The sequence below is a fragment of the Kogia breviceps genome, chromosome 14 (genome assembly GCF_026419965.1).
Source record: "Kogia breviceps isolate mKogBre1 chromosome 14, mKogBre1 haplotype 1, whole genome shotgun sequence".
Lineage (NCBI taxonomy): Eukaryota > Metazoa > Chordata > Mammalia > Artiodactyla > Physeteridae > Kogia > Kogia breviceps.
Window position 1 is genome coordinate 12,286,847 of NC_081323.1, and position 25,979 is coordinate 12,312,825.

Sequence of the window (25,979 nt, forward strand, 5' to 3'; positions counted from 1 at the left end):
ATGGTATGACCTCCGTAAATGTGAGCTTTATTATTTAATCTGTTGTTCTGACATTTGGTTCTCTCCATATAAGCTCCTTACCCCTGGGAGCTAGAATGAGCTGAAGGATCTTCTTCCCATTTAATGGATGAAACTATCGAGGCCCAGGCAGGTTGGGTGTTTAGGACTGGCCGGCAGGGTCTAGATGCTTGGGGATCTTTTCTTTGCTGACCCTGCCTGGGCCATGATTTTCATGCCCCTCTCCAACCCAGGCAGCTGGATAGGCCCTGACCTTCAGGCTTCCCCATGGACGTGTGGTTGGCCAACAACCTGGAGCCCTGGTTAAGCAGGTCCTAGAGAGAGATCGGGCTTCCCTGGGGACTGTAGGCGGCTGGGGCCCCTCATCAGCCCCTCTCTTTGTCTCCGTGGCCATGACAACCAGGCTGGACTCTTGGCACATCCAAGCCCAGCCCCCAGCCTGACCAGCCGGCTTCCTCCTTGGCTGAGGCCGCCCTGGCAGGCTGCTGCCTGGCTGGGGAAGCCGCCCCCCAACCCCCATTCCCCTCTCTCCCACTGATGGGGGCTCTTGGGAAGGCCTGGTGCTGCCATTTCTCTTTTTGGGTTTTTTTTTTTTTTTTTTTTTTTTTTATTACTAATTGTGTATTGAAAGCAGTAAGAAGTTCCACGACACCAAATAAACCAGTTCTGAGGTTTTCCCCAAGATAAAGTTTAACAGCGCCAGCTTCTTCAGTGTTTATCAAAATACAAAAGAAAAAAGTAGAGGTTATCATTTTTCGATGGCAGATCTGACCCTTGCAGGCTGAGGGAGTGAAAGCACATGTAGACAGGGGCTCCGAGGGGCTGGGGCTCAAGGATGACCACCTGTGCTTCTGCTGGTGAGACCCCAGAGAGCCTGGAGCAGGCAAGCAAGGGGACTGCAGGGCTCCCGCTCAAACCAGAGCGTTCCAACCAAAGTGCCCATGCTGACCCAAGCAAAGGCTGGGGTTCCTCCAGGGGGTCTGAGAGCGCTGAGAGCGGTGGCTGCAGCCTCCAGCCCATCTCCTGGGCAGCCACGTAAGCACAGATACAAGCACAAACGCTATGCTGTGTGGGATGACCCAAGACAGAGCAAATCACAGGGACCCTACTGTGACCATGCAGAATGGATCATAGCTGGTTCTGCCCCGTTTCACGTTCCCAACGGGAAATAGACCACTGGTGGACCGGACTCAGGCCATTACTGCAGAACCTACACTGGGCACATTTCTCCCTTCTGTGTGTTCAAGTGTTCTCCTTATCTTGTATTTGTAACTATTTTAAAAAATGCACTGAGTTTGGGTTAAAAACCAACCACCAAAATGGATCTCAACACAGATGTAAAGCCCAAAAGAGGAACATTGGGCTTTTCTGACACAGCGACTCCTGGATGACCCATGTGCCTAAAATCCCTTCTCAGTACTAAACAGTGGGTTGATTTTCTTTTTACAATAAAAAAAGCTGAGTAATATTGCATAGGAGTACCAGAAGCTGCCTCATTGGAAACAAAAACTATTTACATTAAATAAAAACCCAGTTGCAGGCTGCGTCTGCACATTTACAGCATGGTGAAGTGCACTGTGATCGACTGTGGAGACAGCTTCGGCACTCACGCCCCAGGGGCACGTTTGCCACATGAGAGTAAAGCGAGGGCAGAAGGAGGGAGTGTGAGGGGAGGAGAGAGGAGTACAGCTCACTTCTGGTTCCGGAGCTGATTGGACAGCCAGCCGGTCCAGCCCCTCATAGAGCCCGTCCCCGCTGGCGGCACAGGTGGCCTGAATGTACCCGTTCCTGTGGCGCGGAGAGTGCAGACCCAGCTTGTCCACGATCTCAGCTGCACTCATGGCATCGGGGAGGTCCTGTTTGTTAGCAAACGCGAGCAGAACGGCGCCCCTGAGCTCGTCTTCTGCCAGCATCCTCATAAGCTCCTCTCGGGCCTCATTCACACGCTCTCCGTCATTGCTGTCAACCACGAAGATGAGACCTTGTGTGTTCTGGAAGTAGTGGCGCCACAGAGGCCGGATCTTGTCCTGGCCGCCCACGTCCCACACAGTGAAGCTGATGTTCTTGTATTCCACGGTCTCCACGTTGCAGCCTAGAGTGGGAATGGCGGTCACAATTTCACCCAGCTTCAGTTTGGACAGGATGGTGGTCTTTCCCGCAGCATCTAGGCCCACCATGAGAACGCGCATTTCTTTTTTTTTGCCATAAAGGCCCTTGAAGAGGTTTGCAAAGGTATTCCCCGTGCTGCAGACCCGTGGGAGCAACACTGGCCAGAGAAACCCTCGGCGGCCGTGGCGCTGGTGCTGCCGTTTCATGTGGGAAGGACCCCCGAACGCAGGCCTCCGGGGGGTCCTCCCTCTGCATCCGGGCCTCTTTGCTGCTGGCTTTGAGCACACTTGTGTTCATTCTGCCCGTGTGCTTTCTGTCTCCAGCCCTGCCTCCAGCTTCCTCCTGAGCTCTCTGTCCACCTGGGTCTGTCCCTTCCCTTCCTTTCCCTCTGCTTTTCCTCCTCGGTCATATTCTCTGTTTCTTTCTCTTTGTCTCTCCCTCTCTCTGTCTGGCTTCTAATGCATCATCATTTGCAGATTGGTCCCTGCATCTGAGAATGGGGCTGCCTCAGAGACCCCCGATGCAGGGCACCCTTGGGGACCCTTCCGTGTGCTCAGAGAAACGACTGCACTTTCTAGGTGCTTGTTTGCAGAAAAGCTGCAGCTCCAGCCACCACCAGCCCAGTGAGCTCCTGCTGCCCCAAACGTGGTAGGGATGGTCTTCCCGTCTTGCGAGGGAGGAGTTTCTGTTTGTCCCTTGGAGGGGTCTTCCAGGTGAGGGAGGGGTGGTCCTCCCACCCTGTGAACAAGAGGCTCGTCTTGTCTCGTGGGGTTTCCTCCTGCTGAGGGAGGTGGTCCTCCAACCCGGTGAGGTAGTTTTCCTGCCTCGTGAGTAAGGCATCCTCCCCTGATGGGATGGGATGGTCCTCCTGGTCAGACCCTCTAAGGAGGAGGTGGGCTGCTGAGGCCCCTTGCTCTGACATTTGAGCCAGCCATGTGAAGGGCTTGGACTCAGAAAACCCAGAATGTTTTCTGCCCATGCACCTGGGAGAGGGCCATTTCCCACTGTGGGCCATTAAAGTCATCATTTATTAATGGCCACAGCTGTCCCTATGGATATGAATAAATAATGTTCCACTACAATGCCCTAGTCTTGTAGGATCCTTGAAGACCTTAGAGGGATCTAGATAAGAGTCATCTCAGTCTGGCCTTTGACTGGAGCCCAGAGAGAAGAAATGATTTGCCTGTGTGAGGTTGCAAATCCAGATGCCCACGGGTTGACAGGTAGAGTAGCCAGATGTAGGAAAAATTACATCACCTCACCATCTGTCTTTTTGTTTCTCTTGTTTCAGCATCAGCTTGGATATCTTTAATCTCCTTGTGCCTTGGTTTTTTCATGTATAAAACAGAGATAAGAATATTTGTCTCATAGATGTTTCTTTAAATTTTTAAAAAGTTGAGATACAATTCATACACTGCAAAATTTACCGTTAACAATGTCCAGACCACTGGCTTTTATATAGTCACAAGGTTGTGCACCATCACTGCTTTCTAATTCCAGAACATTCCATCACCCCAAGAAGAAACCCCAAACCCATTAGCAGTCCCCCTCCATTCTTTACCTCCCCCATCCCTGGCAACCACCAATCTATTTTCTGTCTCTACAGATTTGGAATTATACAATGTGTGGCCTTTTGTATGTGGCTTCCTTTGCTTAGCATGACTTTTTCAAGGTTCGCGGGTTCGTGCCCCAATCCGGGAAGATCCCACATGCCGCGGAGCGGCTGGTCCCGTGAGCCATGGCCTCTGAGCCTGTACGTCTGGAGCCTGTGCTCTGCAGCAAGAGAGGCCACAACAGTGAGAGGCCCGCGTACCGCAAAAAAAAAAAAAAAAAAAAAAAAAAAGTACAATTCTTGGGACTTCCCTGGTGGTGCAGTGGTTAGGAATCTGCCTGCCAATGCAGGAGACACAGGTTCAAGCCCTGGTCCAGGAAGATCCCACATGCCGTGGAGCAGCTAACCCCTGTGCCACAATTACTGAGCCTGCGCTCTAGAGCCCATGAACTACAACTACTGAGCCCACGTGCCACAACTACTGAAGCCCGTGCGCCAAGAGCCCGTGCTCTGCAGCAAGAGAAGCCACTGCAATGAGAAGCCCACGCACCGCAACGAAGAGTAGCCCCCGCTCACTGCAACTAGAGAAAGCCCACGCGCAGCAACGAAGACCCAACGCAGCCAAAAATAAATAAATAAATTTATAAAAAAAAGAAAAAAAAATGTACAACTCTTAGGACAGGTCCAGGCAATAGCAAGTACTATATGTGTGCTAGCTCTTACTGTTACAAAACAGTACCTCAAGCCTTTGGCCTTGATGTTGGAGAGACAGCGATGCTATTTAACACTTACTGAGTGCTTACTGGGTTCCAGGCACCTGTCCTATTGGGTGGCTGCTCTTTTACAGATGAGGAAACTGAGGCACAGAAGCAGTAATTGGCCCGCGATCACACAGTGAGGACATGGCAGAGCTCAGCAAGCAGTGAGCCTGGCGGGCGAGCTCCGGAGCCCATGCTACTGACCCCTTGCCTTCTGGAGGACCGGAGGTCCCGTGTCCCGCGTAAAGGGGCAGCTGCTCCTCATCCCCGAGCAGCAGTTCCCGTGTGGGAACACAAGCCCAGTGTTGCCAGATGTCCTGACTTTTTAAAGATGTTTGCCAACAGCTGGAAATGTGGAGTTTTGTGTATGAAATCACTCGATTTTTAAAAGTTGGCAACTCAATCATATTTTTAACAAACACTGCGTTGGCCAAACAAAACACGTCTGTGGGCCAAGCCTGTGGGTTGCCAGTTTTCACACTCTACCCTGGAGGCGACTTGTTGGGTGGGGAGGGGCCTCGCTGGGCCCCCGACCTTGACTGCGGGCATTTCTGGACCTTCCCTGGGAGTTTCGGGCTCATGTCTGTGCCAGTCGTGTTTAAATCTGGCCCCTCACTGGCATGGTGGGCTTGGTGAGGGCCCCAATGGCAGCTGGTCATTTGGGATCCCTCCCTCTCACCCCCAGGGTCATGAAAGCATGGCTCGCCCATAACGGGTGCTCGCTGTACAGCCCCTGCCTTTGACTTTAGGAGTTAACTACCTTTCTACAGCTGGAAGCCCCCTGGCACATCAGGGCCTGGGATCTAGAGTCAACCTCTGGTTCCAACCCCAGCCCTGCCCCTTCCCAGCTGTGACCTTGGGCAAGTTGTTTAACCTCTTGGTGCCTCCGTTCTCTAATCTGTACATGCACAAAATGGGGCTAATCCACTATTTCAGGAATTAACACGTAGCTGGTGATCAGTGTGCACGTGGAGCCTGGCTGGTTGCAGCAGCATAAAGTAGTGATGCGGGTGCAGGCTTGGGAGCCGGACTCGCTGGGTTCGAATTCCAGCTCTGCCACTCACCAGCAGCATGATCTCGGGGCAAGTGACTCTGCCTCCGTGTTTCAGTTTCCTCATCTGTCAAATAGGGGTAATAATAATACCTACGTTATGGGGTTGATGTAGCACGTAGGACAGTGCCTGGCACATGGCAGGAACCCAGTAACATCAGCCATCGTTAATATTACACACACGAACGCAGACAGACGTGCAGACAGATGCAGTAACCGCCAAGGCTCTGCCATCTGGCAGAAGCAGAGCGAAGGTGACTATTTCCGCGTGCGTTTCTCTGTGTGTTTACTGCAGGGAGTGATGTTACTGTGTGATGCGCGAGCGTGAGTCTGCATGGGCCAGAGCTAGTTAGCGGGGGCGCTATTTTCTGCATAGGCATCGCCATGCATTAGTAGATTGTGTACATTATGTGTGCACGTGCTCACTCTCCTTGGCACCTTTCCAGAAATAAACACACGCTGGGGCTCTCGGGCAGTGAACCCAGCCACCTGAGCAGCCAGTGACCTTTGAGCTGATTGGGGAGGGTAGGTGGCCACAGGTGGTGGGTGGATGGGGGAAGTGTTTGCTGCTTCTGAGGTCAGGATGTGGCAGGGAAAGTGTTGGGGGGCACCGAGGGCTGGGCCGTGGGCCGTGGGTGTGACCCTGCTGGCCATGGCCTTGAGGGAAGGCTCTGCGATTTGACTTTGACCCTTTGGGCAGTCAGTGCAGGTTTGGCAGGCCCAGCAGGCTCTGAGTCTTTCTCTGCTTCTCCTCACCTTCCCTTTCTTCTCTGCGGCATATTGCAGGCACTAATTTAGGCAAAAGCCCCTTGGAGGCTAAGAAAAGCTGAAGCACGCAGAAGTAGCAGAGCAGAATTTAGCTATCTGGAGAGGCAGCCTGGGCTACTGAATTTAGCCTCTTTTTCTCCCCCACCCCATGTTCTTTTTTCCCTGTTAAACTTCTCAAATTACCTTGCTGTCCACTGCCCCCCTTTTCCCATCGAGCCTGGGGGCTGTGGAGGCCTTTGTTCACCTCTTTTCTCTTTCATCCCTGGAAAACTTTCTGGGGAGGCCAGTGGGACTTCAGGCTGCTTTTGAAAAGGTGAAGTGGTGAGATTTTGGGTCATTTTCCTGTCCTGGTCTGAGGATGGATTCAATTACTTTTTCTTACTATTAGCTGATACATATCAAGCACTTAGGGTGTATAAAGCTGTGTCCTGGGCATTCGACACCCATGAGCTTGCTTATTCCTTCTAACACCTAATGGAGGTAATTCTTATTGTTCCATTTTACAGATGAGGGAACTGAGGCACAGAGAGGTTATGTCACTTGCCCAGGGCCCCACAGGGAGGAGAGGCTGAACCAGGATGTGACCCAGCAGTGCGGTTCTAGGGCTCTGGCTCCTCACCACAGCACTGTGCTTCCTTTGCTGACGGGTTAATTCAGTATATTTTTTGAGCCCCTACTATGTGTGTGGCCCATTTTTCTCCTTCTTTCCTCCCTTTCAATTCATTCTTTTTCTCCTTCTTCCCTCCCTCCTGTTCATCCATCCATCCACCCATCCATCCACCCATCCATCCATCCATCCACCCATCCATCCATCCATATCCATCCATCCATCCACCCATCCACCCATCCATCTGTCCATATCCATCCTCCCTCCTATCCATCAATCCACCCATCCGTTCACCCATCCATCCATCCATATCCATTCATCCATCTACCCATCCATCTGTCCATATCCATCCTCCCTCCTATCCATCCATCCACCCATCCATCCACCCATCCATCCATCCATCCATCCATATCCATCCATCCACCCATCCATCCATCCATATCCATCCTCCCTCCTATCCATCCATCCACCCATCCATCCATCCATCCATCCATCCATATCCATCCATACGTCTATATCCATCCATCCATCCTTCCATCCATCCCTCTATCCATCCATCCACCCACCCATCCATCTACCCATCTATCCACCCACCCATCTATCCACCCATCCATCCATCAATCCATCCATCCATTAGTGTTTCCTAAGACTTACTGCAATATCAGTCTCATGATTTTTGTCATATTCATATACCGGCTACAACATGATTTATATAATATTTTAACTTAATCTGACCCTCCTTCCTTTTTTAAAACTTCAGTCTCCTCTTTTTAAAAAAAATAGTGTTAAAAAACATTTATTTATTTGGCTGTGCCAGGTCTTAGTTGCAGCATGCGGGATCTTTGATCTATTGCAGCATGTGGGATCCCCAGTTATGGCACGCAGGATCTTTTAGTTGCAGCATGTGGGGTCTAGTTCCCTGACCAGGGATTGAACTCGGGCCTCCCACATTGGGAGTGTGGAGCCCCTGCCACTGGACCACCAGGGAAGCCCCTAAAACTTCAGTCTGCTCTTAAGCAAGAGTGTTCGTGACTCATGGATTTGATAGGATAGCCATAGTTATTAAGATCAAGATAAAAAGTATTCTTGAGGGCTGCCCCTAGGTCGCCTCTCCCCAGCCTTGCTGGGCCCACCTGGAGAATCCTGTCATGAGGTGAGACAAAGCTCGCAGCTCCACGCCAGGCCCAGGGTGGCTGGGTGTCTTTCTGACCAGAACTTTCCAGCTGGAGGACAGTGGGGAGGGTGCCATGCTGTGGTAAAGAACTCTGGGAGGACACCAGAGATCACCTCTGGCTGGAGCGTCAGGGAGAGGTGACATTTGAGCTGGAACCCAACATAAGAGTTTAGATTTTGATTCTTTAAATATTTTTCTAGTTCCTGGTATGGGTGTGTGCTGGGCATACGGGGTTAATGGGCGCGTTACTCCTGACCTTGTCGGTCTCACAGCTGGGGTGCTTGGGGTGGGTGGGAGACAGACAGAAACTGAAAGAATGAGTCACAGATCACTTCAGACTGTGTCAGGGCTGTGAAAACTGTAACGCAGGAGGTGGGGTTGATAGCATCAGGGGTGGATCCGGATGGTCTGTGTTAGGAGGGCAGGCAGGGAGGCCCGGCAAGGAGGTGACATTGTCACTGAGCCATGGGAGGGAGCAGCCGTGTAGAGTACCTAGACTTGTTTGGGCAAAAGGAATAGCAAGTGCAAAGGCCCTGGGATGCGAGGTCGCGGTACAGAGCAGTGTGAGTGGGGAGGTGTCTGGGGCCAGATCTTTCCTGGCGAGGTAAGGAATTGGGATTTGTTTCTAGGTGCTTGGGAAGCCGGCCTTTGGAGGGGTGAGATCAGGGAAGGAACATGAGTGGGTTCTATTTTTTTTTTTTTTTTTGAGGTACGCGGGCCTCTCCCGTTGCGGAGCACAGGCTCCGGACGTGCAGGCTCAGCGGCCATGGCTCATGGGCCCAGCCGCTCCGCGGCATGTGGGATCTTCCCGGACCGGGGCACGAACCCGCATCCTCTGCATCGGCAGGCGGACTCTCAACCACTGTGCCACCAGGGAAGCCCAAGTGGGTTCTATTTTTATAGGATCCTTCAGTTGCTGTGTGGGCTGGAGCAGGAGGGGCAGCAGGCTGACCAGGGAAGAGGCACTGCCGTAGTCCAGGTGGGAGATGGTGGTGGCCCTGACCAGGGAGGTGGCAGAGAGGGGACAGGCGTTTAGAAGGTGGCGCCGACAGGGTTTGCTGGTGGTTGGATGTGCAGGGAGACCCAGGAGACTAGGGTGAGGCAAGGGGGATGTGCCTTTAGGGGCTGACCCCACCTTTCAGGGCCCTGAGGGTGAGTCCCTCCTCACCCACCTCCCTCTCCCACATAGCTGCCCCGAAGATGACTCCAGGGTTTGTCTGAGCATCTGAGTTGGAGGCTTCAGGAGGGAGAGAGGTCTTCCAGCCAGGGCTCCGTGAGGGAGGAGTCACAGAGCATTTGTGGTTCCCACGGCGGCCCGGGAACCCCCTTCTCTGAGCTCTGCACAGGAGGGTCTTTGTGGGGCCTCCTCCTTCCATTCACCTGTGACTAATGCTGTGTCTCTTTTTTCTCTCATGGACAAGGGTTGTCTTCCTATGACTGACCCGTGCATGAGAGAGGCTGAGTTTGAGACAGCCCAAAATGGATTGTGAGGCTGCAGAGATGCTCATGCATGCATGCATTCATTCATTCACAGACCTGCCTACCACCCTAGGTGCTATGATAGTGAACAAGGCCAGGAGTTCCCCACCCTCCTGGAGCTTGCATATGGGTGGAAGGACAGACAGTGAACAAATAAACAAATACACAGAGTGCCAGCTAGTGATAAATGCTAGTGAGAGAAACAAGGCAGAGACGGGGATAAAGGGTGCAGGGGTGGGAGTGAGTTGCTCTTCTTAGGTAGGCTGAGTGGGGATGGCTTCACAGAGGTCGTGATGTTTGAACAGGGGGCTTTAAGAAGTTAGCCATGGTAGCATCCAGGGAAAGCAGTCCAGGCTGAGGGAACAGTAAGTGCAAAGGCCCTGGGGCACGGGGGTCATGCTGGTGTGGTGAAGGCTCATGTGGCTGGAGCAGCTTGCACGGAGAGTGGCAGGAGGTGAGGGCTGGTGAGAATGTTGGACTTGATTCTCAGTGGGGTGACTCAAGAGAGGCTGAGGCTGCTTGACTGGACAGCAGAGCAGTAACTGATAAGAACAGTGAAAGAGCAGCAGAGCTCTCAGTTGTTGAGGGCTGGAGTGCTCCATGTAGGCGTGGGTCTGGGAAAGGGGAGGGGTGGGCCGTTCCTGGCAGTGGACAGGTCACCGTTTGGGGTGGCTGGGTGTGGGCTGGCTGATAGCCTGGCCCTGCCATGGACAGGCTGTGTGACCCTGGCAAGTGACTTAGCCTTCTGCAGCTCAGTTTCCTTATCTGGAGCATGAGGATGATAACAATACCTACCTCTGAGGGTTTTGTGAGGATTAAATGAGATACTACATCAAAGTGCTTATGCCTTATGCTTGTGGCTGCTCAGCCCATCCTGAGCTCTCAGGAAGAGCTTCCTGTTGATATTCCCCTCTTCACCCCCTCCCCTCCCCCTCCTCCCCTCCTTCACCTTCCCTCTCCTTTCTCCCCCTCTTCTTCTTCGTCTCTTTTCCTTCCCCTTCCCCCTCCTTTTCCAGAAAAGCACTGTGGTGAGGACTGGGGTCAGGGTCTGAGGCTCAGTAGGTTGTCCTGCAGTGAAGGTGGCTGGAGACATTGAGGAAGCCATTGCCCGATTTCATCGTGATGCTGGGTGAAGCTGGACACTTCACCCATGGCACATAAAGGACTTGTTTCATTCTGAATTGGTGGTTATTTGGAAGGAGTGGGCATAGCTGGACTTCTGAGTTCCTAGCTAAGGTCAGGGTTTTATTTAGTCAGTGGATGGTGGACTCTCTGTGTGAGTGACTGAAAACGGAAACCAAACTGACTTAAACAAGAGAGGAATGTAATAGCTCATGCAGCTGGGATGTAACCTTCAGGTACAGTTTCATCTAGGTGCTCAGTATCTGTCTCTGTTCCACTGCCCTTCCCATTGCCTTCATTCTTATGCCCTGTGTGGCTCAGGTGGAGGTCAGGTAACACCCCCTTAAGCTGCATTGGGGTGCTTTACTACAAAAAGGGGAAACAGAAGCTGATGGCAAAAGGTGAGACGCTTGAAAGAGGGGAGAGCCCTGTGTGAGGTGGGTGTGGGTGGGTCTTTGGGTCTAAGCCCAGTGTTCCGCAACTGAGATTTCTGAAGGATATTTGAGGACTGCTTTCATGACTCATTCTTGGATGAATTCACTTCACCCAGGTTACATCATATCCTCAAACATCTGCCCTTCATCCTGCAAAAGGCTGTAGGACACTGCCTGCTTGGTCGTTGGGTGGTGGATGCAGTCTTAACAGTAAAGTGTTCTTGGCTTACAGAACACTTCCCGTGGGTCCTTTAAACACATCAAGTGAATTGCAAGTTCCATTTGGGTTTGCACACAACCTGTCGTGGTCCCCTCTCCAGCTGTAGAGGTTTGGGTCTGGGTGCGTTCACCGTGAAGCCTCTGGCAGTCCGCAAGTTAAGTTTAGTCACCACGTTGGCAATTTTCTGAGTTTTTCTTTCCCTGGGTATTTGTGACTTCCCTAATGTTTAGGTTGCTTAAAAACAAAGAAAATAAAACAAACCACAGTCATATTTCCAGACCCCAGCATCTGGTGGCCACTTATAATTTGGGATGTTTGGGGGAAAAAAGTGTTTTGATCATTCTTCAAAATTAGACTTTAAAAATGTATCATTGGGTATTTCTATATTAAAAGTTTTTTTTTTTTCCTTTTAAAAACATTTTGCAACCAGGCTTCTTTAGGGATTTTCTTAGTCCTTCCCCTACTCTCCAGATCTGCTTATAAAATTCCTTGCAAAAATGGGTTTTTCTTTTTGCAAGAGGTTTTTTTTTTTTTTTAACCTTTGTATAAATCTATAATGTTGTAAGCAACAGAAAGAGGAAATGAACTAGAAAAGTGCTCAGGTCTTTGAAGCAGTCTCTCGTGGACCCTGGTTGGCCAGAGGCTCTGCTGCCAGCGGGTATTTGGGCATCCGTTGCCCCTTCAAACACTTGTTACGTGTGATGTTTTGGAATCAGCCTTTTTTTTTTTTTTTTTTTTTTAAAGGATCTTTATGATGCCTTTTAATAGAACTCATTGGAACCGTTTCATCTGGTTAGAAGATTGGTATGTTCAGAGGTGACGTGTAGTCCCGTGGGCGCAAGCAGACGCAGCTGTCAGTGTTTCCAGTGTTAAAAGAATTCTCTCTGTCCTTCTTCAGGACGCTGGTGCGCTGCCCACCACCATGGTGGGGAAGGAGGGCGTCCTGAATGGCCCACCCAGCTTTGCTAGACTTGCTGGCCACCAGTGAGGCCCAAGGAGTGAATCCCAAGAGGGTCATCAGCATGCTGTGCTCAAGGGGGTTTCTGAGAGGTTCCCGGAGTATGGGGTGGGGAGGGGGGGCTGGAAGGGTCATGGGTCATCGGCCAGAGATGCTCTGACCCATCCCAGTGACCTCTCGCCCTTCCCACCCCTCCTCTCCCTCCCCTCCCCCACTCCCTTCCCTCTCTTTCTTTTCCCCTCCCCCTCCCATCTCCCTCCTCCTCCCCCTGCCTCTCTCCCTGCGCTCTGCCTTCAGAATCCTTGCTCTTCACCCCTTGGCTCTCTGCCTCTTTGCATGTAATGCCTTGGGTCACAGGTGCTGGGGGTCTCTGGAGGATTGATTCCGGAAGGGGATTGGTTTGCTTCTTCTGAGGACACGTGGATTTTAGATTTTGGTAGTTGTTGCTCATTTGTCCTGCAAAGGGGTCTCACCACTTGCCCCCCACCCCTTCCAACGTAGCACCAAGGTCCCTTTCCCAGGGAACTTTGTGCAAACCTAGATTCCTGGGGCTGCCGAGTGGCGCTCCCCTCCCCCCATCCTCCCCTCTGTCAGGGGGCACCCCAGGCACAGCCCTGCCTCACCCTCTTCCTGCTGCTAACAGCCTCCCCCAGGATCCACCGAACCCTCCCTCCTTTAGGCCTCTCTCCCCTCAAATACCCTCTGCAGAGAGGCCCTCCCTGGCCACCCTGTCTGAGAAAACCCGCCTTCCCCAGCTTTATCCTTCCGCGTAGCACCTCTCCTCTGGGTCCATCGGGACGTTTGTCGGCTGGTTGATCGTGTGTCTCCTTTTACTAGAAATCAGCTCTGGGTTTCTCTTGTTCCTGCAACTCCATTGTCTGGCCCGTGGTAGGAGGCCGATAAATATTTGTGGAGATAATTTGGGGGAATGTACTCAAACTTTTTTCTCCTGCTGGGACATCGGGGGATCAAAACCCTCAGAGGTACACAGGCTTCAAGGGGGAAAGAAGAGGGGCCACTGGCCGGGGCTTATCGGAGGAGGTGAAATCTTGCAAGCTGGCCGTAAAAACCCAGAGAGGCTGGCCAGTTGGGATGAGTCCTTGCGGCCGAGGGGCTGTGACCATGGGGTGAGAGGAGGAGCCCCAGAGTTTGTATCTCAGCGGTGATTCCTGAGCTTGAAACTGGCTGGGACAGCTCTCCTGCCCTGGTGCCAGGCCCCCTGGAAGGGGTTTTGGGAGCCCTGGGTGGCACAGTGGCTGGAGCTAAGCCTGAGCACCACCAAGGGAGGTGCCCTGAAGCCAGTTTCTTGGGGCAGAGTGGACAGCAGTGGAGGACCAGTGGCTCTTAGCGTCCTTTGCATGTTTATGAATGAATCTTAATGGTGCTCCCTGGTGCTGTTAGCTCTCACCGATTACTGGTGGGGGGCTGTTACAGGAGACCCCAGGCAGGGTGCTCACAGGCAGATCAACGCTTCTTAAGTATATAAACTTTATTGAGATGTAGTTTACGTAAAATAAAATGTACCCATTTAAAGGCATGCCTCTATCAGATTTCACTAGGCTGGGCCCACTGGCTACAGGCAGGGGAGCTGACAGCTGCTTTCTGCCCAGACAGCAGGGCAGGGAGGGGCTGCTGAGGGGTCATATGGGTTCAGGAGAGGCGCTGGGCACTTGTCACTCAAGGTTTCACACCCAAAGGTCCACTAGGCTTTCTCTTCTGGTGGGTTTGTGGTTCCCATGGGCAAATCAGCTTCTTGCCTCTGGTGACGAGGTTTCTCCAGGGAAGGCGGGGAGGCCTTTAGGTCCAGGAGGGCCCAGCAGTCTGCATATCCAGGACGACCTCACTGTCCCAGAATGATTGGCACCACGAAGAGGACTGTGACCAAGAATCCACTGGAAATAAACCCTGACATAGCAATATTGGGAGTGGGGGGTGGGTGGGTGTGAAGGGCTAGATGAGGACTTTATTTTGTGGAGGAATCCTAAAAATAAGTTGAATTTTATCCTTTCATTAAGTAGGATATAGGATTTAGGATACAGTAGTAACTTTGCATGAATTCTTAGATCAGTAAAGAGGGACTCAAGTGTTGGTTTTTTTCCTACATTGGGGGATGCATAATTTTTCTGATGAAATTAAGTGGTCTGATATGATGTCATTTCACATAAAGTTGCCCTTTTCAGCGTGATGTTGAAGACTGTAATGCTTTTGCTTCTGCAAAAGCATTAGCGCTGGTTTTCGGTGCTCACGCCTGCCTCCCTTTGATGGTCTGATCATCTCCTGGAACTCTGCGATCTTGCCTCCTCCCTTTCTGTGTGAAGTGGTCTACCTGCTAGGTCCTTATGTGTTTACAGCTTTGCCTGGCACCAAGTGCCGTTTGCCAACATCACTTTCATCGATGTCATGAAATCTAGCATCTTTTGCAAAACTTGCAGTTTCACTTTGCAACTGATTTGCTTTCATTTTGCCTCATATTTTGATTGTGGCATATTCGGGACAGCAGGAGCTCTGCAAAGATACGGAAGGGATGCTAAGTGGAGTTTGCTGTTCGGGGGATAATTTTAGAAGTGGTCAGCTTGTTTGGACTATTTTGAAGACAGGATGACCTTTCTCCCTGGGAGGACTCGGATGATAGGTGCATTGGAGTGGACCTTGGAGCATCTTAGGATGTGTCTGTGTTGCGGAGAAGTTGCAGAGTGGTCCAGGGGGCCAGTCTCATTCCTGAAACGAGCGGGGGCGATTAGGGGGCAGTGCCAGGATGCCGTGGGTGCCTGCCTTTCCTTCTGTGCTGCTGCTCAGTCTGCTTGCCGAATCCTTCTCTTCCTCCTGGCCTCTGATTGTTGCGGTTTGCCAGGCTCAGCCCGCGGACCTCTTTCCATCCCAGTGCTCTCATCTCTCCTGTGGATTTCACATTCGTGTGGCTACTGCCTCCTTACCATTGCCACATGGATATCTTATAACATCCAATGCTAAACCTCTACCAAACCGAGTTCCTCATCTTGCCCGTGAAACCAGCTCCCCTCTATCTTTCCACCCCAGTTAATGTCAGCTCCATCCTTCCAGGTGCTGAGGCCACAACACTCCCAGGGGTTGTGAATACCGGGAGAGGGGTTTCACTGGGGTCCATCTCAGAAGCTGCTAACCTCACGGCTCTCTTGAGCAACGTTGCTGTGAACCTTGTTGAAACATCTCCTGGTGCCTGTGTGCCGGAGGAGTGGAGGTGCTGGGTTGTGAGGCCCCCTTTGCTTGTTTTTCTCTTAGGAATGTATCTTGGAGCTCGTTCTCTATCAGTACATAAAGAGCTTCCTCATTCTTTTTCACAGCTGCACAGTTTTCTGTGTCTTAAATGGACCATCATCTGTTTAGAACTGTTTAAATTGTCCTGTAGTTAATAGCCATTTTTTTTTTTTTTTTTTGCGGTACGCGGGCCTCTCGCTGTTGTGGCCTCTCCCGTTGCGGAGCACAGGCTCCGGACGCGCAGGCTCAGCGGCCGTGGCTCACGGGCCCAGCCGCTCCGCGGCATGTGGGATCTTCCTGGACCGGGGCACGAACCCACGTCCCCTGCATCGGCAGGCGGACTCCCAACCACTGCGCCACCAGGGAAGCCCTAATATCCTTTTTAACAGCATTTTTGTGCCTGTGTATGAGGATGTCCGCACTAGGAACTGAGCTGGGTCGCCTTCAGCTGTCAACAGGAGATCACTGCTCTGCCCTGCATCCTTGCCTTGCAGAGTTCTGATGCACATGGAAAGGGCTGTAGGCGAAGGGATGTGACTGTGCCTGTGTTCAATTTGAATTTCCTTTTCCTCTCATAAATCATGGATGAAACATACCTGTCCTTTAGCCCCTGTATGTGTTGATGTAATGAGAAAATTAACAACACCCAACATTAGTGGACTGTAGCTTTCATAGCAACTTCATAGCCAGGCACTTTCATCTGAGCTTCATGATAACCCCTGAAGGTTGACCCCTGCCGCATTTTCAGAAGAAGAAGGGGAGTCCCTTATCCAGGATCCCCCAGTGAGTTTGTAGCAAGGCCTGGGTTTGAACCCAGATCTTCTTTGTAGGCCACTGCCCTTTTTGCTACATCCTCTAAGTCTGGCCATAAAAAGCCAATTGAGAGGATGGGGCAGGGGAACCTGACTTGGGGATTCTTCTCTGCACAAGTTCAGAGTTCTGTCTTGGGCCTCCCTGGAGAGGAATGGTGGTGTCAGTCATAGACCAGTGTATTAGTCTCCTCAGGCTGCTATGACAAAACACACAGGCTGGTGGCTTAAACAAGACGTCTGTTTTCTCACAGTCTGGAGACTGGGAAGTCCAAGATCAAAGGGTGCACAGATTTGGTTCTTGGTGAGGGCTCTTTTCCTGGTTTGTAGAGGGCTGCCTTTAGGCTGTGTCCTCACCTGGCAAAGAGAGAGCTCTGTTGTCTCTTCCTCTTATAAGGACACTAAACCTATGTTGAGAACCCCACCCTCATGGCCCTATCTAAACCTAATTACCTCTGAGTGCCCCACCTCTAGATACAATCACACTGGGAGTAGTACTTCAGCATGTGAATTGGGTGGCAGGACACAAACATTCAGTCTCTAACAACCAGGATTGCAAACCTGTGGTTTCTCAGGCTGCATTTGTTGTGTGGATGTGTGTTATTTGGCCAGTAGATGATTTAGCTTGGTCAGCACAGGGTTTTTGGTTTTTTTTTAATATCTAAAAAATTTTAAAAATATCTTTATTGGAGTATAATTGCTTTACAATGGTGTGTTAGTTTCTGCTGTATAACAAAGTGAATCAACTATACATACACATATATCCCCATATCTCCTCCCTCTTGCGTCACCCTCCCACCCTCCCTATCCCACCCCTCTAGGTGGTCACAAAGCACCGAGCTGATCGATCCCTGTGCTATGCAGCTGCTTCCCACTAGCTATCTATTTTACATTTGGTAGTGTACATATGTCCATGCCACTCTCTCACTTAGTCCCAGCTTACCCGTCCCCCTCCCCGTGTCCTTAAGTCCATTCTCTACGTCTGCATCTTTGTTCCTATCCTGCCCCTAGGTTCTTCAGAACCACTTTTTTTTTTTTTTTTTTTTAGATTCCATATTTGAGCACAGGGTTTTTTAAACTTGATTTTGAGATAATTTTAGATGTCTAGCAAAGTTGCAAATATAGTAGAGTTCCTGCATATCCTTCACCCAACGTCCTCTTATGTTAACATTTTATGTAAATGTAGTGCAATAAGCAAAACTAAGAAATCAGTCTTGATATAATACTGTTAACTAAACTACAGAATTTATTTGGATTGCACTAATTTTCCTACTGATGTCTTTTTTCTTTCCAGGATCCAAGCCAGGTCACCACGTTGTAGTTACATATCAGATCTCCTTAGTCTCCTCCTAATCTGTGACAGTTCCCCAGTCTTTCCTTATCTTCATGATCTTGACACTCTTGAAGAGCACTGGCCAGGTGTTCTATAGATTGTCCCTCATTTGGGTTTGAGGTTGTGCATTATTGGGAGGAATACCTCAGGGTGATGTGTCCTTCTCAGTACATCCTATCAGAGGCACATGGTGTCAGTATTCACTGCTGCTGATGTTAACCTGATCACTTGGCTGAGATGCTGAAAGTCAGGATTCTCCAGGGCAGTTACTATCTGTTCCCTTGTCACGGCTAGGTATTTTGGGGGAAGACTGAGACTATGGAGATATCCAAATTAGCTTAAAGTATCACCCACAAAGTTTAGCATTCATCAGTGTATCTTGCCTGTGTCAGTTCTTACTGGAGTGTTCTAATGGTGACTTTTAATTTCCTTCCTTCCTTCTGCTTTCATTAACTGGAGCTCTTCTGGAAGGCAGAATTCCTCCCTGTTTACTTACTTATTCATTCAGTTATTTATATCAGTATGGGCTCATACACCAGTGCTGTCATTATTTATTCTGTTCAAATTGTTTCGACTTTGGCCATTGGGAGTTCTCTCTGGTTGGCCCCTGTGCTCTTTTGATATGCCTCCATCCTTTTCTGTTCTTTCTCTTTCTTTTGAGCATTTCTTTACTTGCTGGTACCGTGTGATATTCCAGGTTCATCTTGTATTTCCCCTATTAAGATAGCGCTAAGGCCCTGGAATCAACTGCTATCCAAGGAGCTCTGGTTCCTTTTATTGGAAGATGGTAACTGAGGTCTGGGGGCCAGGTGTGCTTGTTGCTACTCTGACTGCATGTCACTGCTTCTGGGCCCTGTTGGTGGATAGAGCTAGGAAATGTACATATATGTACTATTCACACATGTGCACACATCTGTATTTCTATAGCATTCTCTCTGTATATAGTCGTCCCTTGGTATCCAGGAGGCATTGACTCCAGGACCCCCGCAGATAGCAAAATCCGAGGATGCTCAAGTCCCTTATATGAAACGTCATAGTATTTGTGTGTAACTTATGCACATCCTCCCATATACTTTAAATCATATCTAGGTTACTTATAATACCTAATACAATGTAAATGCTATGTAAATAGTTGCCAGTGCGTGGCAAATTCAAGTTTTGCTTTTTAGAATTTTCTGGAATTTTGGGGGAATATTTTTGATCCATAGTTGGTTGAGTCCTCAGATGCAGAACCTGTGGTAATGGAGGAGCGACTGTACATTAAAAAAAAAAACCCTCCAAGTTCATACTGATACCCAATGCAAGACTTTCGAAGATTTAATTTTAAAAATTTATATACAATAAAAATGACTTTGGGGGGTGTAGAGTTTTATGAGATTTAACACACTTAGAGAGTCACGTTACTACTGGATATAGAACAGTTCCGTCACCACCAAAAAACTCTCTAGTGCTGCCACCCAGAGGTCACCCCCTCCACACACCTACAACCCTTGAAAAATACTCATCTGGTTTCTATCCCTATAGTTTTGCCTTTTCCAGAACGTATATCTTCCATATAAATGGAAGCACACAGCACGTAGCATTTTGAGACTGGCTTATTTCACTTAACATAAGACCTTTGAGATTCATCCACGGCGCTGTGTGTTTCCAGAGTTTGTTCCTTTTCATTGCTGCGTCATGTTCCATTGTTTGGATAGTCTACAGTTTGTTTATCCATTCATCTGTCGAAGGACCTATTGTTTCCAGTTTATGACAATTATAAATAGAGCTGCTATAAACATTTGTGTACAGGTTTTGACGTGAACGGAAGTCTTCATTTCTCAAGGGTGAATGCCCAGGAGTGGGGCGATATGCTAAGTGGGTGTTTAACTTGATGAGAAACTGCCAAACTGTTTTCCAAAGTTGCTGTGCCGTTTCACATTCCCAATGGCAATATCTGAGAGGTCCTGTGGTTTTACATCCTTGCCAGCACTTGGTATTATCAGGTTTTTGGTTTTTTTTCTTTAAGCGATTCCCATAGAAGATAGTGGTATCTTATTGTGGTTTTAATCTGCATTTCCCTAATGGCTAATGATGTTGAATATCTTTTCATGTGCAAATATACCATCCATATATCCTCTTTGGGGACATGTACCCATTTTATTTGGGGGGGGGGTTGTTTGTTTTCTTACTGTAGAATTTAGAGTTATATTCTGGATACAGATCTTTTGTCAGATGATGTCATTTGCAAATGTTTTCTCCCAGTCTGTAGCTTGTTTCTTCATTCTCTTAACAGTATCTTTGGCATAGCAAACGTTTTAAATTTTAACATATCATTTATTTTCTTTTATAGATCTTGCTTTTAATGTCATATCTAAGAACTTTTTGCTTGACCTCGGGGCACAAAGATTTTCTCTTATGTCCTCTTATAAAAGTTCTGTAGTTTTACATTTTGATCCCCCTGATCCATTTTGAGTTAACTTTCATGTAAAGTGTGTAGCTTAGGTTGAGATTCATTAATTTGCATATAATGTCAGTTGTTCCAGAACCATCTGTTGAAAAGACTATCCCTTCTGCATTGAATTGCCTTTGCACCTTCATCAAAAATCAAATGGCCGTATTTGTGTGGGTCTGTTTTTGGACTATATTCCATTCCTTTGATCTATGTGTCTGAACTTCATCAGTACCGTACTGTCTTGACAACTGTAACTTTATAGTAATTCTCAAAATTTAGGTAGTGTGAACCCTCCAACATTGTTATTCTTTTTCAAAATTGTTTTGGCTATTCTAGTTTCTTTGCCTTTCCATGTACATTTTATTTTTTTAATTTATTTTTTTGAAAATTTATTTATTTTAATTAATTTTGGCTGCATTGGGTCTTTGTTGCCGCCTGCGGGCTTTCTCTAGTTGCTGCGAGGGAGGGCTTCTCTTCATTGCGGTGCGTGGACTTCTCCTTGAGGTAGCTTCTCTTGTTGCCGAGCACGGGCTCTAGGCACGCGGGCTCAGGAGTTGCGGTGCACGGTCTTAGTTGCTCTGCGGCATGTGGGATCTTCCCAGACCAGGGATTGAACCCGTGTCCCCTGCATTGGCAGGCGGATTCTTAACCACTGCGCCACCAGGGAAGCCCCGTTTTAGATTTAGTTAGCACAGGGTTTTAAAAGTTGGAAGAATTGTTACAAATATGTAGATTTCCAATTTCTCTTGGAAACCAGAGAGACCTGCCTCTATTTCTGCCTGGTGACAGCTGATTGGAGCGGAGTAGCGGCCGCCCTTTTAGATGAGCATCTGCTGTCCAGTTTGCCACAGTCCCTACCCTCTCCCTTTTGTCCTTCACCTGGCCAGCTTCACTCGTGCACCCTTCTTGCATGGCTTCTGGTATTTGTAGTCCCTGGTGTAGACTTCTTGGGCACCTCTGGCTGTGGGATCTGACCTACTGGTAATCTTGCTGCTGCTGATGGAGCAATAGAAGTTCCTCTCAGAGCTTTGTTTTTGGTGCTATTCTGAGCCCCTGGTCCATGATCTCTCCTCAGATCTTTGCCACTGTAGGGTAAAACTCTCATTATGCCCATTTTACAGATGTGGAAGCTGAGTCTCAGAGAGGTAGGTAGGTGAGGCTGCTGGCCCCAGGCCATAACAGCTTGGGTTTGCTGTGACCTCAAGCCTATGTTACATCAGAGTTCATTGTTTGTGGTTCTGGCTGCCTGGAGGCTGAGGGCGGAGACCTCGTCAGCATCTCAGTTCTCACTTCCCCACCCGGCTCTACACTGTCATGGTTTGTTCTCAGATATTTGTAACGTGACATTAAGGGGCCATGCATTTCCTCATAGTAGCTATATCTGTAGATAATTCTGGGTGGCAGGAGTGGGATGAATAGGGACACTGGGTCAGCAGCCTTCTGCGTGGCTTCTTGAGGTTGGGGTCCACTGAAAGTATAATGGTGGGGTGTGGCCAGGATCCCTGGGCCTCAGGCTGGAATCAGGAGAGTCAGAGAACTGGGGACTTGGAGGCTTTTCCAAATTCAGACCCGGGTTGTGATTCTCGAACACCTGCTAAGTGCCTAGTGTCGTCTGGCGGGTTTTGGTGTCCGGATGCCCGCATTTTTGCTACAGTTTCACCACTTCTTAGTTCACCTTCTTAGGCAGGTTCTTTACCTCCCTGGGCCTTGGTTTGCTCCTCTGTAAAAAAGGATGCTCATAACGGCCACCGTGCAAGTTTGTGAGGATAAAGTGAGCCAATGCGGTCGAGTGCTTAGAAGAGTGCTTGGACCATACAACATGCTCAGTAAACATTAGCAACTATTATTACCATCATTATTAATGCTGTAGAGACACTTGCTGACTGGGCTAGTGGGTGAGAGAAGCACCCCGGGCCCTTTACACACCAGAGACAGGATGGTGGCATGGGTGAGAGGCCTGGCGTGGAGGTCAGCCTCGCTGGCGCTGCCCCTCTCTACTTGCGTGTGATGCTGTCCCTCTCTGTGCCTCAGTGTTCTCATCTGTGAAATGGGATTAATCAGAATACCACCTACCTCAGGAGAATTAAATGAGATAGCAGCACATAAAAGACATAGCCCGGGGCTTCCCTGGTGGCGCAGTGGTTGAGAGTCCGCCTGCCGATGCAGGGGACGCGGGTTCGTGCCCCGGTCCGGGAGGATCCCGCGTGCCGCGGAGCGGCTGAGCCCGTGAGCCACGGCCGCTGGGCCTGCGCGTCCGCGTCCGGAGCCTGTGCTCCGCGACGGGAGAGGCCGCGGCAGTGAGAGGCCCGCATACCGCAAAAAAAAAAAAAAAAAAAAAAGACATAGCCCGGAGCCTGGCACACAGGCAGTGCTCCCTGTATATGCTTGCTGTTCTTATTAGTATTTATTAATGCTGAATTCTCACGTGTCCGCATGGGGTAGGTGTTGGTCTTCCTTCTGGAGAGAAGCAAAGTGAACCACTCTGGGATCCAGTGCTAGGCAGGTGAGTGAAGCCTGGGCCTCCAGTACTGCAAGCGGTGCCTGCTGGCTTTTCTGAGGGCCCATGAGTCACGCCGCTTTAGAGAGGAGCCTGGGAACCCTCCCTTCCCCATTGACTCCCCCTCTGAAGCAGTGCCCAGCCTTCAGGCCCCAGCTGCCGGTTGCCATGGAGTCCGGCTGCCATTCCAGCGCACCGTTGCTAGGCAGGCGCCTGGTTGCCAGGCACCACCTCCTTGGACACCTTAGCTCTCAGAGAGCCTATTTCAGGCTGTCTGAGGGGGGTTGGGTCCCTGGGGATCCAGCATTTCTGTCACACACTGGAACCTGGGAGGTTTGTTCTAGGGGGCAAAGGGGTCAGAGCAGCTGTGAGGCTGGGGTCTGGGATGCCCCAGCCTCCAGTGCCAATGTCTCAGCATGTTCCTCATTGGGCCCCTACAGGAGGCTGGGCAGGGCTTGCATCTCTGTTTTACAGATGGGGACAAATGAGGCTTGTGGCAGGGAGGGGAAGGCCCCAAGGGGGCCGCGGAGTCCTCTGCACTGGCCTAGGGGAAATGGGGCATTACTCACCCCCCAGCACTGAGGAGTAGGGTCTTACCCTTGCTCGTCCAAGGTGCTGGGTGACCTTCTTCCTCAGGGCCTCGCCCATCACGCCTAGAACACAGTCCGTCTCCTTAACCTGCATGGTCCGGCTCCTGCTTACCTTTCTGCCCGAGTCCATGACCCATCCCCGCCTAGGTCACCTTGCCTAGTCCTTCTACTCACCTGTTTGCTCTGCTCCAGCCACAGTGGTCTGCTTGCTGTTCCTCAGACACACCAGGCTGGCCCCTGCCTCAGGGCCTTTGCACTTGCTGTCCCTACTGCCTGGGCCATGCTCTCCCCTGGTACCCCACGGCTCACTTCCTCATTTCCTCAGGGTCTCAACTGGACGTCCCCTGATCAGGGAGGCCTTCCCTGGCCACTGCATTTAAAATAGCACCCATGCCCCTGCTTCATATCTCCCTTTGCTCCTGAGTTTTCTTCGTAAAGCTTAGTATATTGTTGTTTATTGCCTGTGTCTCATCCATCAGCTCTCTGACAGTGGGAGCATCCTGTTTTGTTTATTGTTCTATCCCCAGGGCCCAGAATAGTGCCTGGCCCTTAGTAGGTGCTAAATGTGTTATTTGCTGAGTGAGCGAGTGCGTGACTGATTTCGTACGGTTATCACGGATGCAGAAGCAGTGTGTTCTGGGCTGCAGAGTGGGTGTGAGCGAGAATGTGGCAGCTGGCTTGCAGAGGAGCTGGCCCGCGGGCATCCTGTGTCCCCAAAGCTGAGGAGACATTGGGTTCTGGTTGCCCGCTGACCAGTCCCCCTCCTCTTCCCCAAAGGGCTGTGGCCCCTGCTGCCCTGCACAGCAATTTAAGACTAAATACAGCCTCACTGGAAAAAAAAACGCCCCAGCCCCAAGGAAGCTGTGCATTTTCAGAGAGTCCCATTTTGAACTGACGGAAAATCCCAGCAGGACCTGCCAGGGCCGCAGGGGGCAGGAGGCTCCCCTGGAGCCAGTGCTCCCGGCTGTGGTTTTAGCCCTGCAGGTCCCGCAGCCTCCCTGACAAAGGAGCTTTCACTGAGCCTAGGGGGAGGCACGCCGTATGGCGGGGCAGGGGGATGGCAACCCTCTCTGGGTTTCCAGAGCTTCACACCGCCCCTCTCCACAAGCAGGGACAGTCACCCCCTTTCAGAAATGAGGAAACTGAAGCCTAGCCGGGTGAAGTTGCCAGTTCAAGGCCACACAACGAGAAAGAGGTGAGTCTGGGATTTGACCTCACTCTGTCTGACCCCACAGCTCAGCCACAGAAGCCATGTTGCCTTCGTTCCTGGACTCTTTCGCCACCGGGTGAGAAGTGGGAGGTGAAGCAATGGGGAAAGTGGAGAACACACAGAGGTAGCAGCTTTCACCACCTCCCTCGCGTCCCTGGCTCCTCAACCCTCTTGCCTTAGCTCTGGTTGTGCCTCCTCCAGGCAGCCTTCCCTGAATGCCCCTGCCTGGGTCACCTCGCCCAGTCCTGCTTCCTGGCACTCAACACGATTGCCGTTGGGTCCACGCTGTGCAATGTTTTGCTGACCATCTGTCTCTCTTGCCAGACTAGCTTGCATGAGAGACACTTAAAATGTCCCCAATTCAACTCTTGTTCTGCATGCTCCCCCCATGCCCAAACCACAGTATTTCCTGTCTCAGTAAAAGCGACCTCCATCCTGCCCGTGTCTCAGGCCAGGCACCAGGGAGTCAGCCTCCTCTCCCCTCTCTCACCTCTCACATCCCATCTATTAGCACAATCCTATGGTATCTGCCTTCGAAGTACATCTAGAATCTGACCGTTTCTCCCACCCCCACGTCACCACCCTGGTCGAGTCCACCATCATCTTCCACCTGGACTCATGCCAGCGCCCCCCCTCCCTGGGCTCCCTTTGTCCGCCCCACCCCCTGACAACTGCAGTCCACCAGGATGAAAAGCTTGAACTTAATCATCATGAGGGACATTTGTGGAGCATATGCTGTGTGTTGGGCCCTGAGTAAGTGCTTCACAGGTATTCTCTTATTTAAGTCATCGTTGTAGCCCTGGCACGTAGGCACCATTTGACTCATTTTACAGATGAGGAAAACCAAGGCCACTGAAGGTGGTGAGTGACCCACCTACGGACACAGTCTCTGAGTAGACTTGTTTGATTTCTCCAGACCACTTCTCCATCTGCCCTGGCATGCTGCCACGTGGTCATCCCTGGCTGGACCACGGTGGCCAGACGAGCCCTCGGCCAGTCCGAGCAGCCTCTTCCTCTTTCTTCAGCAGATGTGAAACGATTTGTGTTGCTGTCGCCATTCCTCCCGCTGGGAAGCTGACTTCCTTTTTAGCTCGATGCGGCGGGAAGTTCCGCGAAGAGAAAGAGGGAACTGGGCTGTTTGTGTGGAGCTGAGTACGGGATCCTGGGTCTGTGTCGCCTGGCTTGCGGCTGGTGGTCAGGGTGAGATTCGGGGCACTGGGGCGCTCTTCTCCAGGGGCACCACCTCGCCCGCTGCTGTCTCTGCAGACTCATGCCCTCCTTCAGTCATTCATTCTCTGCCGTCCCGAGGACTTGGCCCCAGGCCCTGGGCCACGGGCTTGGGCATCTCTTCAGCAGGCAGAGTCCAGCCGTGCCCCCGGATACATGTCACCCAGTGTCGCAGGGACCAGGGCTGGCTTGTCACCAGGAACGCCTCTGCCACAGGTTGTAGACTGATGACCTCTTGTCCCTTCTCGGGGGTGTGGGTGCCCTGCCAGGCCATCTCCTGTGCCACCTGAGAACCCAGCCAGCTTCCTGGAACCCTGATTTTGCTCAAAATGTGCTTGGACAAATCTTTTTTTTTTCCATTTATTTAATTTCTACTGGAGTAGAGTTGCTTGACA

The 25,979-nt window shown here is 50.7% G+C and overlaps 1 protein-coding gene and 1 pseudogene across 9 annotated transcripts in view; one reads left to right on the top strand and one right to left on the bottom strand.

The window, feature by feature from the left end:
* PREX1 (phosphatidylinositol-3,4,5-trisphosphate dependent Rac exchange factor 1) overlaps positions 1–25,979 on the top strand; it is a 194,972-nt gene that overhangs the window by 30,159 nt on the left and 138,834 nt on the right. Inside the window, exons 2-3 of one of the 9 annotated variants that reach the window (XM_067014054.1) lie at positions 22,503–22,563; positions 24,259–24,342. The exons of 7 other annotated variants lie outside the window; for them this stretch is intronic. The gene's annotated coding sequence lies outside the window, so the exon portion shown is untranslated. Of the gene's footprint in view, positions 1–22,502; positions 22,564–24,150; positions 24,343–25,979 lie in introns of those variants that run through there. One more of the 9 variants, XM_067014056.1, reaches the window with a different exon arrangement.
* LOC131740356 (ADP-ribosylation factor 1 pseudogene) lies at positions 1,632–2,333 on the bottom strand (annotated as a pseudogene).